The following is a 15,162-nucleotide window of genomic DNA, read 5'->3' as shown; positions in this document are numbered from 1 at the left end:
ATCACTGCCTGAAGGGATTTTGGACTGGAGACCTGCAGAGTATTTCCAGGTTAGGGCTGGGTTAGGGGTGGGATGGGGTGTACATGGGCTTGGGTGCAGACTGCCTGGTCATGGGGGAAGGAAGGCAGGGAACTTTCCTGTGTCTCAAATTAGGCACTAAACTCATGTGCCCCTGTTATAAAGTGGCAATATTTGCTGGAAAGCTATTCATTCTACATGTGTTTTGCCAAGAAAATGGTCTTTCAAGAGATGATGTTTTTAAAATGTTATTAAGATCACTTTTTACCTCCCAAATAGCGATGACTTGAGACCATTCCAATTCCTGAAAAGGTAAGACCCCAAGATTTATTTATTTTCATTAGAACAAGAACTTCCTACACCAGGCGTGGTTGCCCAGATGGGCCTGTGACTGAGGCCTTTGAAGTGAGTCAGGTCAGCTATCAAACGCTGGAGATACCTGTCATTTTGTTCCTAAGTTCCTGTATACTTTCTCAAATGATTAAGTTCTGTGCCATGATGAAAGATGTCCTCTATAGTATCATCTTTATGGATAAAAATATGTCAAAAGCTAGTATCATTGGCTTGGATAGCACAGTAGGATTTGTTTTTGTTTTTTGTTTTTTGTTTTTGAGATGGAGTCTCTGTCACCCAGGCTGGAGGGCAGTGGTGCGATCTCGGCTCACTGCAAGCTTCGCCTCCCAGGTTCACGCCATTCTCCTGCCTCAGCCTCTCAAGTAGCTGGGACTATAGGGGCCCGCCTCCGTGCCCAGCTAATTTTTTTGGATTTTTAGTAAAGATGGGGTTTCATCGTGTTAGCCAGGATGGTCTCAATCTCCTCACCTCGTGATCCGCCCGCCTCGGCCTCCCAAAGTGCTGGGATTACAGGCTTGAGCCACTGTGCCCGGTCGGGATTTGGGTTCTTAAACTACTAGTGAGAATGGCAGGAGGCAGCCAAATGCCTAGGCAGATAGGGGCGGGTCCCCAGTGAAATCCCACCTCCACGCTGAAGACAGTTTAAAGCCTGAAAGCCAAGATACAAACTAAATCCTCGTACTGGATTGAGAACTTGTCTTCCTGTTCGGTGCGTTCTCCTCTGATTGAACCCCACCCTTCACCTATTTTACATATACCTACCCTTTCCTAATTGGTTTTCTACACTGTCATGCCCACCTTTGAGTGGTGTCTTCACTTTAACCTTTTTTGCTTACTCACAAGCCTATCAGCATTCACTCCCAATTCTGAGTCCATAAAAGGCCCCAGACCCAGCCACACGGGGGACTTTCCTGCCGTTGGGTAGGGCAAACCCCCAACCTGCCTCCCGTCTTGGCTGGGAGCTTTCCTTTTGCTTAATAAATTATATTCCACTCACTCTCTGGTGTCTGCATGCCTAATTCCTCCTGGTTGCAAGACAAAAATTTGGACCTAGCTGAGCTAAGAAGCAGAAAGACCACAACACTAGATGATACAAAAATGAACATCTTTGTATTCAAGTTTGGTTTGGTGAGGTTCTAAGCTTTTCTTTTCGGAACAGATTTTGAAATACACAGCAGTTTCACTGAACACATTGAGATGTCTGTGTGGGCAAGATGAAGTGTCTGCTGGAGAAAATGCAGTGCAGCATTGCTCTGTGGAATCCCTGAGCAGCAACTCTGCAGCTCCATGGGCATCCTGCCCAGAGGAAAAAACATTTCAGTCAACACCCCAAACCCAATACGCTGTATCAGTGTTCCCCCCAAGCGTGTGTGCTGTGAGTCACTGGGGGAGGTTCTGAAAAATACAGTTCCTCAGTACCACCCCCAAAGAGTCTGATTTAGTAGATAATAGTGCATCCCAGGAATCCAGACTTTACAGAAGTTCCCCGGATTTGCAGCTATTGATTTATGTGCCTCTTGTTTTTGCAAATGCCTTATTGGATACTCTATGTAAAGCTACATGTGAGCAAGACAAACCCTACCTTTTCAGAGAAATCAGTCATAATGGACTCAAAAAGTCATCACAGCTAATAAAATCCTAATAGCCTCAAAAAGAAACTTCCCAACACCTACTCAGAGAGGCCTGATTCCCCCTTCAGTACTTAAGGCTGTGGTCAGCAGAATAACAGTCCCCTTTGCCCAGATATCTGCATCCTAATCTGAAGAATCTGTGAATATGTCATGCTACATGGAAAAAGGGACTCAAGATTGCAGGTGGCTTTTTTAAAGCACTGCATTTCTCTGCAGAGAATAGCACAATACCACATGTGAATGCTTAGTAAATATTTACAATTATAATTACTATGAGGACCTCATGAAATTTTCTAAAATGATGAAAAATGAATAATAAAAAACAATAAAGAAATAGGGTTATGTGCAAATTTTCTCATTTAATAAGACAAAGGAGTATAAATTATTTTTTTAAATATCAGTTAAAAATCCTTTTGTTAAGAAAGATATCCACTTTTATCATAATGAAGTCATTTACAAATTGGTTTAATTGTTTCAAATGAATGGTTTACTCAAATAATTTACGTATTTCTAAACTTGGTACTTTTTTTGAAAATACTGTTTTTGGAGTCCTAACTCAAATTTTTTTCCTCCCTTAAGAGATGAGCTTTATGTCAGTTTGAAAGGGTGCTGATAATGTTCAGAATACATGATGTAAAATGGTGGTAGAGATGATGGTAGGGAGTTGATAGATTCATTAATTCAGTAAGTGCTTAGAGAGTGCTGACAACGTGCCAAATCCTAATTTAGATATTGGAGAGCTAGAAGTCGAAAATATAGACATGATCCCTACACTCATGAAGTTTTCTGACTCTTTGATGTTTCTTAAAGTGTCTTAAAGAAGACAGATGATGAATCAGTTGGCTAGCACTGCATAACAAGCCACCCCAAAAACTCAAGTGACTTGAAAAATAATCATTTATTATTGTTCTATGAGTCAACGAGACTGTTTGGCTCATCTGGGCCAGGGTTGGCTGATCTTGCTTGGCCTCACTCGTATGTTTGTGGCTGGTTGGCAGAGGGCTGGATGGTTTAGGGCAGCCTTGTGTGCATCGGCTTTCCTCCAAATGATCTCTCATCCTTCAGCATGCTAGCCTGTGCTTTTGAACTTGGACTCCCATGGGTCCAAGAAAATGAATATAAGTAAGAATGACCCCTTGAGGCCCTGGCTCAGAAGCAAAGAGTCATTTTCACCACATTCTACTGGACAAGGAAGTCACCCGGCAAGTTCAAATTCAAGGACAAATTCTACTTATTGATGAAGGTAGCTAAAAAGCCATATTGCAAAAGACATGGATAGAGAGAGAGGTAGGCAATTAGCACATTTTTGGAATCAATCTAGTGGCTTGTTAGTTTTAGTAGAGAATGTGATGAAACCATTTTGTTGACCTACATTTGACAGATCTGAGTTGTGCAATTTCTTATGAGTTTCACAGAAATCCTTTTCACTTCTTAATAATTATGGCCATCCATGGTGCAGGGGCCTTTGACAGTTTGCCTCAGCACCATTTCCTCACCTGAGAAGAGTTCTCATGGGCCAATGTATTTTCACAACCCTTGTGTACTGGCTCATTCTCATTTGTCAGATTTCTATTTTATATTATACCTATTCTGAGTTATATTCTCATTTTGGGGTATGTAAAAAAAGGATAGGCTTGGCGCAGTGGCTCACACCTATAATCCTAGCACTTTGGGAGGCCAAGGCGGATGGATCACAAGGTCAGGAGATCGAGACAATCCTGGCTAACACAGTGAAACTCTGTCTCTACTAAAAATACAACAAATTAGCCAGGCGTGGTGGTGGGCACCTGTAGTCCCAGCTAATCGGGAGGCTGAGGTAGGAGAATTGCTTGAACCTGGGAGACGGAGCTTGCAGCGAGCTGAGATGGCACCATTGCACTCCAGCCTGGGTGACAGAGCAAGACTCCATCTCAAGAAAAAAAAAAAAAAAGAATCAATGGCTTCAAGTGGTTCATTAAAGTGATAAAACAGTGATAAAAACAGTAACAAAAATACCATGGCTCATAAACCTAAATAGTGAACAATAAGTTCATAACCTAAATAGTGGACAAGACTCAAAGGAGAATCCCCCATACGAATCTCTGTCTTGAAACAAGCGGAAAATGGGATGGTGCTAACAGGGTACACAGCAATGATGAGCTAAACTTGGCTGACACTAGATCCATATTCGTTTGTCCTGTAGTGTCCTGCCCCCTACTCCCAGTCTGCCTTGCTTTTGTCATGAATATTTGTCCTAAGTGGAGTTGATGATGTTGCTGTTTTCATAATATTTTGAATAATACTAGAGACTGTTCAGATAAATAAATTTAGTCACCTTTTTTTTCCAGAACAAGCAAAAAATAATGCTTTGCAAGAAGAAATGAATTAATTTTTTTTCTAGTTTAGCCACTGATTACAAGGAATAATTTAAAGGATACAAATGAAACAGTTAAATGAAGAGACACACAGTGCAAGGTATGGAAGGGTCCCAAGGTCAGTAAAATTGATTAATTTTGTGGCTAACAGTGAAAAGCAACCCAAGAGTACACAAGCATTATTCAAACTTAACATTTCTTGCAGTGGAAACTTGCAAATCATGCTGTCACATGGAAGCTATAAAACCAGCCAAAATGATAATGATACGATATCAGGAGAGAAAACGAAGAATGAGTTATCAGCCAAATTCCCTTATCAGATGACCACCTTAGACGTTACATGGTATCACTGGCATATTGTTTAAAATTACTACCCAGAGTGTGCTGGAGAGATGTCTCACATTGCAATCGGATGGCCCCACTCGTGCAGATTTGGAATTGGTTCCTGACACACAAGGCACAAGGAAGAGTGCTTTACACTCTTTTTTGTCTACTTGATCATTTGTCTACTTGATCACTGAATTTTCACAATTAAACATTGTTTTGTGAGCCATAACACAGACTGAAAACAAGGCCCTGGGATCTACAGGGACAGAACCCCAACCGTGTTTGCATAAGGAAAGAATGTGGCTGTTAAGATATAAAAGGTGGCAAAGAATTCTAAATCTCAGAGACCAGCTGATGATCAACTAAATGCTTCATGTTCCTGATTGAATGTTGAAAGACACAGTGAAAATGGTAAATTCAACAGAAATCTCTCTTAATCAACCTCTGCCTACCCAAATCACTGTTTTCACTCATGTTCCCATTCTTATGGTCAACTCCTTTCTTACCTCTGAGTCTTTTGATCGTCTCACCTCCTTGAAATATTTTCTTCTCTCTGTCTCCAGGACACCACTTTCTCTTGGTTCTCCTCTGTCCTCACTGGATGCTCTTTTTCAAATCCTTCATTTCCCTGTGCTTATAACATTGTAGAGCCTCAGGAATTAGTATTTAGTACTTAGAAACATCTTTCTAAGAGATCTTATCTAGACTAATGGCTTTATGTAAAACCCAAGTTGATATTTCTTCCCTGGACCTCTTTTCTGAGCTACAGAATAACTGCCACCTCTCCATCTTCACTTAGACTCTAAGAAGACATTTAATTTTAACCATGTCCAAAACTGAACTCTGGATCTCCACCCCAAACCTACTCCACTGGCATGCAGCCTTCCCCATCTTAGTTAATGCAGTTCCAGCTTTCCGGTTGCTCAAGCCAAAATTTGGGGGTCATCCTTAACTCATCTCCATTTCCCCAACTCCCATCCAAATCCTATCCATTTTCTTTTTTTTTTTTTTTTTTTTTTGAGACAGAGTCTCACTCTGTCACCCAGGCTGGAGTGCAGTGGCGCCATCTCGGCTCACTGCAAGCTCCGCCTCCCCGGTTCACGCCATTCTCCTGCCTCAGCCTCCCGAGTAGCTGGGACTACAGGCACCTGCCACCACGACAGGCTAATTTTTTTTTTTTTTTTTTTTTTTTTTTGTATTTTTAGTAAAGACAGGGTTTCACCATGTTAGCCAGGATGGTCTCGATCTCCTGACCTTGTGATCCGTCCGCCTCGGCCTCCCAAAGTGCTGGGATTACACACGTGAGCCACCCCACCCTGCCTTTTTTTTTTTTTTTTGAGACGGAGTCTCACTCTGTCGCCTGGGCTGGAGTGCGGTGGCGCGATCTCGGCTCACTGCAACCTCCGCCTCCCAGGTTCAAGCAATTCGCCTGCCTCAGCCTCCCGAGTAGCTGGGATTACAGGCACCCTGTAAATAATCCTCTAATTCACCCTCAACCCTAGACAGACACTGATCTGTTCTTTGTAGTTAACATTAGTTTTGCCTGTTTTAGAACTTCATGGAAGCCTAATAATGTAGTTATATGCTCTTTTTTGTTGGGTTTCTTTCATTTAGTTTAATATCTCTGCGATTTGTCCATGATGCTACATGTACTCATAGTTCATTTCTTTATATAACTGAGTAATATTCCACTGTATGAATATTGCATAATTTTTTTCAACTTTTATTTTAGATTCAGGGACACATGTGCAGGTTTATTTCCTGGTTATATTGCATGATGCTGAGATTTGAGTATGAGTAATGCCGTCACCCAGGTACTAAGCATGGTACCCAACAGTCAGTTTTCCAACCCTTGCCCCCCACCATTCCCCTGTCTAATAGTCTCCAGTGTCTATTTTTGCCATCTTTATGTCTACAAGTCACTGAGGTTTAGCTCCCACTTATAAATGAGAACATGTGGTATTCAGTTTTCTGTTCCTGTGTTAATTCACTTAGGATAATGGCCTCCAGCTGATTCATGTTGCTGCAAAGGACATGCTTTCATTCCTTTTTATGGTTGCTATTTTTTACTTCTTATTTGTTTACTTTTAAACTTTTATTTTAGCTTCAGGGGTACATGTGCAGGTTTGTTATTAATATACAGGTAAACTGTGTTGCAAGGGTTTGGTGTGCAGATTATTTTGTCACCCAGGAAGTAAGCATAGTAACAGATACAGTTTTTACATCCTCACCCTCCTTCTACCCTCTACCCTCAAATAGGCACCAGTATCTGTTGTTCCCTTCTGTGTGTCCGTATGTACTCAAAATTTAGCTCCCACTTATAAGTAGTATTTGGTTTTCTGTTTCTTTGTTAGTTTGCTTAGGATAATGGCCTCCAGCTGCATCCATGTTGCTGCAAAGGACATGATCTCATTCTTTTTTACGGCTGCATAGTATTATATTTTGTATATGTACCATTTTTTAAATCCAGTCTACCATTGATGGGCATTTAGGTTGATTCCACGTCTTTGCTATTGTGAATAGTGCTGCAATGAACATACATATGCATGTGTCTCTATGGTGGAATGATTTATATTCATTTGGGTATATACCCAAGAATGGGATTGTTGGGTCGAATGGTAATTCTGTTTTAAGTTCTTTGAGAAATTGCCAAACTTCTTTCCACAATGGCTGGAATAATTTACGTTTCACCAGCAGTGTGTAAGCATTTCCTTTTCTCCACAATCTTGCCAATATCTGTCTGATATTTTTGACTTTTTGAAAATAGCCATTATGGCTGGTGTGAGATGGTATCTCATTGTGGTTTTGATTTGCATTTCTCTAATGATTAGTGAGGTTGAGCATTTTTTCCTATGCTTGTTGGCCACATGTATGTCTTCTTTTGAAAAGTGTCAGTTCATATTCTTTGCCCACTTTTTATGGTGTTATTTGGTTTTTGCTTGTTAATTTGTTTAAGTTCTTTATAGATTCTGGATATTAGACCTTTGTGGGATGCATAGTTTGCAAATATTTTCTTCCATTCTGTAGGGTGACTGTTTATTCTGTTGATAGTTTCTCTTGCTGTGCAGAAGCTCTTTAGCTTAATTAGGTCCCATTTATAAATGTTTGTTTCCGTCGCAATTACTTTTGGCATCTTCATCATGAAGTCTTTGCCATGTCCTACGTCCAGAATGACATTTTCTCAGCTGTCTTCCAGGGTTTTTATAGTTTTGCATTTAAGTCTTTAATCCATCTTGAGTTAATTTTTGTATATGGTATAAGGAAGGGATCAAGTTTCAATCTTTTGCATATAGCTAGCCAGTTATCCTAGTACCATTTATTGAATAGGGAGTCCTTTCCCAACTGCTTGTTTTTGTCAATTTTGTCTAAGATCAGATGGTTGTAGGCGTGTAGCATTATTTCTGGGCTCTCTATTCCATTCCATTGGTCTATGTGTCTGTTTTTGTACCAGTACTGTGCTGTTTTGGTTACTGTAGCCTTGTAGTATAGTTTGAAGTCAAGTAATGTAATGCCTCCAGTTTTGTTCTTTTTGCTTAGGACTTACTTGGTTATTCAGATTCTTTTTTGATTCCATATGAAATTTCTAATTATGTGAATAATATTGATAGGAGTAGGATTGAATCTGTAAATTGCTTTGAGTAATATGGCCATTTTAACAATATTGATTCTTCCTAATTCTCGTTGGAGAGGTCTTTCACGTCTTTGGTTAGCTATATTCCTAGGTATTTTATTCTTTTTGCAGCTATTGTGAATAGGAATGCATTCTTGATTTGGCTCTCAGCTTGAATGTGATTGGTGTTAGGAATGCTACTGATTTTTGTACATTGATTTTGTATCCTGAAACTTTGCTGAAGTTGTTTATCAGATTAAGGAGCTTTTGGGCAGAGACCATGGGGTTTGCCAGATATTGAATAATATCCTCTGCAAACAAGCATAGTTTGACTTCCTCTCATTATTTGAATACCTTTTATTTCTTTCTCTTGCCTAATTTCTCTGCTTAGGACTTCCAGAACTATGTTGAACGGGAGTGGTGAGAATGAGCATCCTTGTCTTGTTCCACTTTTCAAGGGAAATGTTCTAGCTTTTGTCCATTCAGTATGATGTTGACCATGGGTCTGTCAAAGATAGCTCTTATTATTTTGAGATATGTTTCTTCAATACCTATTTTGTTGAGGGTTTTTAACATGAATGGATGTTTGATTTTATCAAAATATTTTCTGCATCTATCAGGATGATTATGTCGTTTTCACATGGACACAAACAACTGTGACACTACTCTTGTGACTTAGGGCCATCGTTAAGTAATATAAGGCTTCCCTGAACAAAACCACTGGATACCCCAACAGTTGATCTGATAACCCAGACAACTGACTACCAAGTGACTAACACATAGGTAGCATGTCCAGCCTGGAAATGCTGAACGAAGGGATGATTCATGTCCTAGGCAGGAGGGAGTAGGGCAGGGCAAAATTTGATAATGCTACGCAGAAGAGCATGCAATCTAAAGCATATGAAGTGTTTATTTTATTTCTAGAATTTTCCAATTAATATTTTCAAACTGTGGTTGGCTGCAGGTAACTGAAACTGCAGAAAGAGAAACCATTAATAAAAACAGACTGCTGTATTTAATGTTGTCATAGTTTAGTTAATGAACATTTGGGTTACTTTCATCTTGGGCTATTATGAATAAAGCTGCTATGACTGTTCATGAAAAAGTCTTTTTGTGGATATATGCTTATACCTAGTTGTGGAATTGCTGGTTTTTATGTAAGTGACTTTTACCTTTATAGGAAACTGTCAAACTTTTCCAAACTGGTTGTCAATTTGATACTCCCACTAGCACTTTATGCACTTTATGAAATTTCCAATTGTTCTACACCTTTGGAATTGTCAGATATTTGCCATTTTACTGGGCTGTAATGATATTTCCTTGTGATTCTATTGTGCATTTCTCCAATGACTAAAGGTGTTGAGCATATTTTTGCATGCTTGTTAGCCACCTATGCATCTTTTTTGTGACGTTATTGATTAAATATTTTTCGTCCGTCTTTTCTTTTTTTTTCTTTCTTTCTTTCTTTCTTTCTTTCTTTCTTTCTTTCTTTCTTTTTCTTTCTTTCTTTCTTTTTTCTTTTTTCTTTCTCTCTCTCTCTTTCTTTCTTTCCTTCTTTTCTGTGTGTGAAACTATTTATTATTACCCCAAAGATCACGAAGACTCTGCGGATTTTCAGCCCTTTTTTCCCTCTCTGAACTTCAGCGTGAATGGTTTTTCTATTGCCATGTCTCAGTTTTCTGATCTTCTCTTCTGTATCTCTTAATATGCTAATCTTGCCTAATAGTTTCTATTTGTCTTCTCATTATGTCTATGCGTTCCTCTAGCTCTTAAGCTTATTTATAATAGCTGTTTTAAAGTACTCATCTGCTAATATAATCCCTGTCAAGTCTAGATCTCCTTCTATTGACTAGTGAGTCATATTTTTCTGCTTCTTTGTATGCCTAATAATTTGATATTGGATGCTGAATACCAATAATTTTACATTTTTGCAGATCAGATTGATGCTTGAAGGTTTGTTTTTATGCTTTCTTACAGCAGATTGAGATTAACATTTACTCTAGGGATATTTTAGTCCTCCTAAAGCATGGCCTTTTGCGGGTGTCTACTAAATGCTCTGATCATTCAATAAAATCTCTTACTCTGTTGAACCAAATGTCTTCCATCATGTGTGAGCTCCAGGAGTTGTTTGGATTACAAATTCCATCAGCAAATTGTTCTTTCTCATATGGTTGTTATCTGACTAGTCTCACGGAATCTTATTCTTTGTAAGCATGTTAGTATTATTCAAGGACTCAGGTGGACTCCTGTGCCAATTTCTGGAGCTTTTCGTATTTGTAGCTTCTCCTCTTCAGTACTCTGCTCTGCCCATTCCAAATACTTTGGCCTCACTGAAATCTGATCTTCATCTCCTCAGCCTGATGAGTCCACCTTTCTCTTCTTGGATTCTCCCTCTCTCTGCTAGGGTCCTGGAAATGTCTCCAGACATACAGCTGAAGTAATTGGTGATCTCATCTCATTTGTTTTCCTTTTTCACTTATTATAGTCTTGCATTGCTCATTGTCCAATCTTGGGAAACTTCATATATATTTTCCAGACTTTTAATTATTTATGGTAAAACAGCAAGTCTGAAACCAGTTGCCCCATCATGGCTAGAAGTGTAAATCCCTCAGCTTATAATTTTTGAAAGAGATTTTGCTTCTTGCCTTACAAGGGTAGCTATGAAATGCACATGTATAACAACCTCTGGCTTAGCCTGCCCCTTTGTGAGGCTCCTTGTATAATTCATAATTGTTTAGTGCCTCAAACATCTTAGGTATGGAACAAATATATATATTTGGTACAAATTATTGTTAGTCTTATTTATTTCTTTCTTTTTTATTTTTCTCTTTTGTGCTTTCTCTTTTTCCACTTTCATTACACCTCTCAATATTCACGCTGTGATCTTTGGGTCTGTTGAATTTTGCAACTCTTCCTATTTACTCTCTCTTCTTGTTCATTGGCACCTGGAAAAGTTTGTTATTCCATTCTTTAGTACTTTCAGTTGCCTCCCATTCCAAACCCATTGAGAGTCCGTATTTTGAAAGAAGCTCATAAGGGGTGGAAGATGGCCTAAGTGGGTATACGACAGGGTTGACTGGAAACCACGGAGAAGCTAACCAGGTCTGTAAAGCTGTATTTGTGACGTAAAGAGAGTAAAGTTAATCTAGAATTGTGCAATACATTACAGCAGCCACTAGCCACATATGACCATTGATCAGTTGAAATGCGGCTGGTGCCACATGTTAATATTGATACGATAACATTTTGTATGTATTGAATTATAAAAATTGTTAACATTATTTTCACTGGTTTCTTTTTGCATTTTAAATGTGGCTTGCTTATATTCCTATTGGGCAGTGCTAATCTAGAAAGCACAGGAGAGGGGAAGGGAAGTGAGGTTTTAAGAAAGACAGTACAATGACCAGTCTGCATTTTAGAACTGACTTTCTAACAGTTTATAGAGAACAGAGAGAAAAGGAACAGTCTGAGGGCAAGGAAGGCAGTGAGACTACTGTGATGGCTCAGGAAAGACATGATTTGTCATATTCAGTATCACAAAAGTTGTATTTCTGTTTGATAAAATTACCACTTACTGCATTAGTACTGGGAAGCAGACTATAAATAAAACAAAAAAATAGGCTATACAAAGTGTATTTGCATGAATTTGTTTTGGAAAGCAAATACCCAGTCTTACACACCAGTATATACGTACTAATGCCCCTGGTATTCATTCCTGACTGTATTTTAGTCCAAGGCTAGACTAACATAGCCTGGGAGAACATGGCCTTCCGTGGATTGACACAAACAAGTCATTTGGAAATGGTGGGAAGAAATTGTCCCTCCTGACAGCTCTGCTACTTACCAACTGTGTGTTCCTGGGCAGGTTGATTAAGCTCGTGTCTCACCGACTTCATAAGGAAAACAGCTAATCCTTTAAGTTTGGTGGGAGATTAAAGACAAAAACTTAAAAAGTATGGAAACCTAAATAATTAATGCTATAAAATTTTAGGTATGCTTGTTATTCTAGGCCACAAAGAAAACCATCTTTATGCATAACAGAAGAGGGCTGACTATACGTTCACGCCTTGGGCCTGGATAGTGAATGTGTGACCCGCTCACATTTGGCAGGATGGTTGCTCTAGAAGGTGTGAAGCAATTAACCACCCCCAGGACTTCACAGTGTTTTTCTGCTCAGGGAAGTTTGGGATGCTCCAGAGAGTATGTCCTCCTTACCTTCAATGATCTTGGAAAGAGGCTGAGCTAGATAAAGGGAAGCAGGCCAGGCTCTCTGAAGGTTAAGTAAATGAGACCTCCTTTGGCTAACATGCTTAACATGCTGGTTATCTGGCCACACAGGTGTTCTGAAACCTTTCTTTCCCTCACCAGGAGTTTAGTATCACGAGGTTGTCAGAAGCAGAGCCTAAACTTAAACCAATATTTAACTCTGCTGCAACTTGATTAGAAGCATCCAAGTTTGGCATTTTTATTTTCAAATGTGCAAGGTTTCTGGGGCAAAGTTGAATTGATGTTATATAATGCATTGGTAAATAGGACACATGGAATTAATTCTCAGTGAGATCCCACCTTGGCTGTCATGAGGTAGTAGGGTGAGGGCTCTCAATGTTTCATTACCATTTGAACAGCTTCTTGTCAAGTCTGCAATCCTAAGATGTGAGGAGTGACAGAAGCTGGTAGAAAGTAAGGTTTTGATGGGAGCTCCAATCTGCCTCCGGTGTTGCAGGGTTTCCTATGTATCAAGAACACTGAGCTGCTCCAAGTTCATATCAATCGTGTCTAGGGACCCAAGCAACACTGGGTGAATTTTCTCTAAACTGTGGGTATCATATGGGTTCAGATTGTCTGTAGAACAATGGTCACCACTAGGGACTGAACTGAAAAATGCCCATTAGAATTTAAAACTTACCACAATAAAGTGAATACTTGAGCACTTATTTTCTGTGATATGGGAAGTGGCAGGAAAGGGATTTTCAAAAAATCAAGTGTTAGAAAAAATCTGTCCAAGTATTAGTGTTATCCATAAGTACCATCCAAATATCATGTTGAAATTTTTAGCCCAGCATTTAATGTTTGATACAGGGACTGTTCATGGAAGTAGGAGATACATTATATAATAAATAATCTGTTGGTTAAGATAATGTTAATTGTTATAACCCTTAAATCTCAAGGCTTAAGATAATAGTTCATTTATTGCTCACGTACAATTTAAAATGGATGTTTGTGATTGTGGGTAGTGTTCTATTAAGCAGGGAGCTCAGGTTCCTTCCATCTTGTGTTTCTACCAGCTTCAACACATGGCCTTTAAGGATTTGTATTTGTCTGCATCAAGCCACAGAAGGCATGGCACATGGAGGACCATGTGTGGATCTTTTTTGTTTTTTGTTTTTTGAGACGGAATCTTGCTCTGTTGCCAGGCTGGAGTGCAATGGCGTGATCTCAGCTCACTGCAACCTCCGCCTCCCAGGTTCAAGCGATTCTCCTGCCTCAGCCTCCTGAGTAGCTGGGACTACAGGCCAGTGCCAACACACCTGGCTAATTTGTTTGGATTTTTAGTAGAGATGGGATTTCTCCATGTTGGCCAGGATGGTCTGGATCTGACCTTGTGATCCGCCCGCCTCGGCCTCCCAAAGTGCTGGGATTACAGGCCTGAGCCACCACGACCAGCCCATGTGTGGGTTTTTTAGGAACAGGACTGACAGGGGTGCACATCCATGCACTCACATCTCATTAGCCAGAAAATTGGTTACATGACCCCATCTCCCTGCAAGGGAGGACAGAGAATAAGTCTAGTTCTATTCCCTGTAGAAAGATGCTAGCAAGGCCGGGCGCGGTGCCTCACGCCTGTAATCCCAGCACTCTGGGAGGCCAAGGCAGATGGATCACGAGGTCAGGAGATCGAGACCACCCCGGCTAATATGGTGAAACTCCATCTCTGTAAAAAATACAAAAAAATTAGCCAGGTGTGGTGGCGGGTGCCTGTGGTCCCAGCTACTCGGGAGGCTGAGGCGGGAGAATGGCGTGAACCCGGGAGGCGGAGCTTGCAGTGAGCTGAGATCACGCCACTGCACTCCAGCCTGGGCAACAGAGTGAGACTCCATCTCAAAAAAAAAAAAGATGCTAGCAACTGTGCCACACATACTATGTAAATAGACACTTCTAGATAGTACATTGTCCTCTGAATGGAACAATGTGGTTTATAACATTTCATAACCCAGCTTAAGAGTTCAGCAGGATTATGTCTAGAGGAAGTTATTCATCCAGAGCAGATATAATAGACGGGTGATTATGTACCATTCCATTCTTAGCTTTTATAAATTTGAGAAGTTGAATCTTCTTGAGATATTATAAAATTTGAATTTATTTTAGTATACAAAATATCCCCACAGATTTTACTATTTCAGAATTTGGTGACTATTGATCCTAATTCTTTAGACTATATTAAACAAATGTCCCCCTAATTATGGATTACATTTTGTGCCATCTAAAATGCCAACTTAGAAACTTTGTGTGAATTACTTAGTAACTCACACAAAATGTAAATGACTTCATGGTAAAACCAGAGTAAACAATGACTCTCATAGGATATGACTCTGAGATCAATATAGCACTACCATCGCTAAATACTAGAGAGATGTAAGATTTCTGTTCTTAGAAGCTTCAGGATTTTTTTTTTTCTTCGCATGTTTTGAATAAAAGAAGTTTCAGCATCTTTTTACTTATGAGATTGTGGAGACAATTATTATTGCAGCCATTATACAAAATAAATTGCTTTGCTTTTCATATTCATTCCCTCATTTGTTCAATCATCCATCAGAGATGTTTTGAAGGCCTGCTGTGTGTCAAGCACTGGGCTAGGTGCTAGGATGTG

Source organism: Symphalangus syndactylus, chromosome 2 (genome assembly GCF_028878055.3).
Source record: "Symphalangus syndactylus isolate Jambi chromosome 2, NHGRI_mSymSyn1-v2.1_pri, whole genome shotgun sequence".
Lineage (NCBI taxonomy): Eukaryota > Metazoa > Chordata > Mammalia > Primates > Hylobatidae > Symphalangus > Symphalangus syndactylus.
Note: the sequence above shows the minus strand (reverse complement) of the source record.